The sequence below is a fragment of the Cephus cinctus genome, unplaced genomic scaffold, assembly GCF_000341935.2.
Source record: "Cephus cinctus unplaced genomic scaffold, Ccin1 Ccin1_scaffold0137, whole genome shotgun sequence".
NCBI classification, from domain to species: domain Eukaryota; kingdom Metazoa; phylum Arthropoda; class Insecta; order Hymenoptera; family Cephidae; genus Cephus; species Cephus cinctus.
Window position 1 is genome coordinate 1 of NW_014332868.1, and position 3,433 is coordinate 3,433.

Sequence of the window (3,433 nt, forward strand, 5' to 3'; positions counted from 1 at the left end):
TAAATTTATATTTCACAAGTAATGGAGTTACTTAAAACTGGGATATAATGTGAAACATGTGAAATATTCCGGGTTCGATTACTCTTCCAATTTGGTGGTTACTTATTTCAAAAGTGGTGCCATAATAATTTTTATCCTTAATTTTACTTACATGATAGATAAAATGCCTAAAATCCTTTTAAATAAGACTCAAAAGGCAGTATTGAAATGTATTCATAAATATACGGATAAATATACGGAAATAATTTTAGAAAAGTTGCATGCTTCTCTATTTTACCATGTGGTGCTAATGCTGGTGGTTTTTTTTTGACATTTTGGAAATTTCTTTGGAAATTTCTTTTGAAATTCTTTTGAAATATGATCAGTTTCTTTTTCATTACATTTTATGTCTATTGGATCTCCTTGATTTTCACTCAGTGGTTCAATACGATTGTTGCATTCCACATTTGTCACACTGCTCTTGATTTTAGATTATTTGTTTCCTGTGTTAGATGTCCGTCATTCTCCATTTTTTCGAATTTAATATAATATTTTTAGAAGTTAGTGTCTCCTTTCTAGAAATCATTCTTTTCATTAAGCATTAACCTAAGTCACTTGTTTTGAAATATTTCTAGAGGCTTAACTCATTAATATCTGAATTACAAAAAATATTACAGTGAAATGAAATCAGTTCTACTTTAGACCAATTTTTTTAGATGTTTTTGGGTCCGCTCTATGCGATGCAACCATTTAGAAACGTGAAAAATATCAATTTTTATTGTTTTTTGACAAACTCACATAAGAAAACATATTTTTCACACGATTTTTTCCTAGAAAACGATCGATTTTATGCAGCGGAAATTGTTTTTTTACACTAAAAACGACACAAAACGTGTTATTAGTACTTTTACTTTGAAAATATGCAGGTAACCTTTTTCCAATTTTTCCTTAAAAATTGTAGACTTAAAAAAATGTCAACCATTGCAAATTATCTTCCGTACAGACATTATGAGAGCTGTTTAGTTTAAATTACTTTCATGACATTCGATTATTTATAAAAATGTATATTCAAGGGTTTATGAGGGCGCCAATTAAAAATTTTCTATCAGATTTGCAAATTTTAAAATGGCGGATCCAATTTGGCGGACATTTAATAGTTTTGACAAAATGTTTATCTGATAGATGGCCGTATCATCCGCGAAGAGGGTTGTTGAGGTTGTTGAGAATTGCGGTATGTCGTTTAGATAAATATTGAACAATTTTGGTCCTAGTACAGAATCTTTGGGAATTGTCGCCCTGATTTTACCCTTTGTGGATTGAACTTCATTCACTGCAACTGTTAGATGTCGGCCGTTCCAGTAGTCATTTATTAATTTTATTAATATTGTGAGATATTTATACTAGATCATTTTCATCAATCCACACCGTGTCAAAAGCTTTTCCAAAATCCAGAAAAATCTCAACCGTAGTGTTGTTTTTCATGATTTACTTTTGACGATTTACTGTTCTAGTTACCTGGTGGACAGTATATGCCTCTCTTTGAACCCATATTGATTGTCGATCATGATCTTATTAGGTCCGTTCTCATTACCCACACTTTCTGCACTATAAAAAAAATGCAGATTGTCATTGGTTACTTAAAAATATCATCCAATAAGAATTGGCACTCTTTGAAAAGTGCAGAAAGTTTAGGTAACGAGAACAGATGTATTATATTTTTCAAATTTGTTGAGCCTTTTAAGAATAATTAGTTCTGTAAATTTTCTCCTGGTGATTCACTTTTCTCTCTTTTCCAATGCGATGGAAAATACGAGAGTTTGAGGCATGCATTTATGATATATGCGAGTGAGAGAATGGCTTTACGACCCAGGCTTTTAAGTACAATGTTTTGTATTACATCAATTCCAGCAGCTTTCTGTGTTAGAAGTTTCACAATTTTTTTGGTGATTTCTTTCGGAGATGTAGTAAAGTTAACCCACTCATTAACTGTATTGTTAATTTTCTGAAAATTATCTACTGTTGTAATAATTTCACTTTGCTCATTAGTATTGATTACTAAATCAAAGTTATGAACGCCTTCGAATTGGGATGCAAGCATGCTGGCTTTTCCTTCATCAGTCGTTGCCTTATTTTCGGAGAGTGGAAATTGGATGAAATTTACGCATACAAATTTTTCTATGCACCATAATGACGAAGTGCCATTAGGATTTTAATTTATTTAGTTTCTTTTAGACTACTATTTGTGAACTTTGCAATTTGAGCTCTAATGGCATTGGTAAACTGATTTACTTCTACTTTATATTTTTTCAGTCTAGTTCTTTTCTATATTTTCCGTATTCAATTTCTTGTTGTGATCATAACTCATATACATATAGTCCGAGTATCTATCCTGAGCTTCAAAGAAAGTTATGGTGGACATCGTTTTTTCTATAGGGTATTGTATTTTACTAGTGGATCTTTGTACTTTTTGGTCAATACTATCAGTGGCAGTAATAGTCGAGTTAATTTCAACTTTATTGTTTAGCAAGTTTGTGAAACTATTCCATTTTACTTTTCAATAGTCTCACTGGACGAGAACTGATGCATTCAACGTGGTATAGACCTTGCCTATGAAACTAAAAAAGCATATTACATTTCACGACATACAGAATTATAAATAGTTATACATACATTAACTTTTGAAATATAAACATTGGCGGGTAGAAACAATTTTTCTGGCAAGTTCATACAGAAAAAAAAACCAGAGTAAGGTATAAAGTATGAATTTAAAAAAAGGAAGAGGCAAGGACACGCGGTGTTCCCAAGCGGTCACCCATCCAAGTACTGACCGCGCCCAATGTTGCTTAACTTCAGTGATCGGACGAGAACTGGTGTATTCAACATGGTATGGACCTTGCCTGAAAAATTAGAAGAATAAACAGTATTCCAGGTCATGCAGAATCACAAATAGTTACATATGTACATATATGTCAAAGTCGGTAATATAATAGTCGAACTTGCTAAAGAGGAAAAGAGAAAGAGGATATTTATTTTGAATAACGAAATCGTCACGTGTATGACGGCCATCGAAGGACGGTTGAGAGACTCTTGGGGTAGAATCATCCGGAGTGCTGAGTCAGAGCTCGAGGAAACAAGACATCCCGGAACTACGAGCGCTTACGGGAGGAATGACTATTTGGAAAAAGTTGCAACCCACCGCTAAAATATGTATGACCTGTTGCAATTTTTACTCTGCAAAACAGTATATTGTACTATATTCTGGAACATTGATCACCTCCCCCCCCCCAAACTTAACATTAATTATAAAAAATGGGAATAAATCTAACGTCGGTAAAACGAACCTCACTGGCTCTCAAAACTCCCGAATTACGAAATTAGTATCTCTGACATATTGTCACGTTACTACGTCATCGACAAAAATGACCCTCAGTGGCCCTCCTAATCTTCCCGTGTG

At 33.4% G+C, this 3,433-nt stretch overlaps 1 non-coding gene across 1 annotated transcript; it reads right to left on the reverse strand.

The window, feature by feature from the left end:
- Window positions 1–2,758: 2,758 nt before the first annotated feature.
- On the reverse strand, window positions 2,759–2,877 carry LOC112493734. The gene has a single exon (XR_003058407.1). It is a non-coding gene; the product is annotated as a 5S ribosomal RNA (ribosomal RNA).
- Window positions 2,878–3,433: the final 556 nt, after the last annotated feature.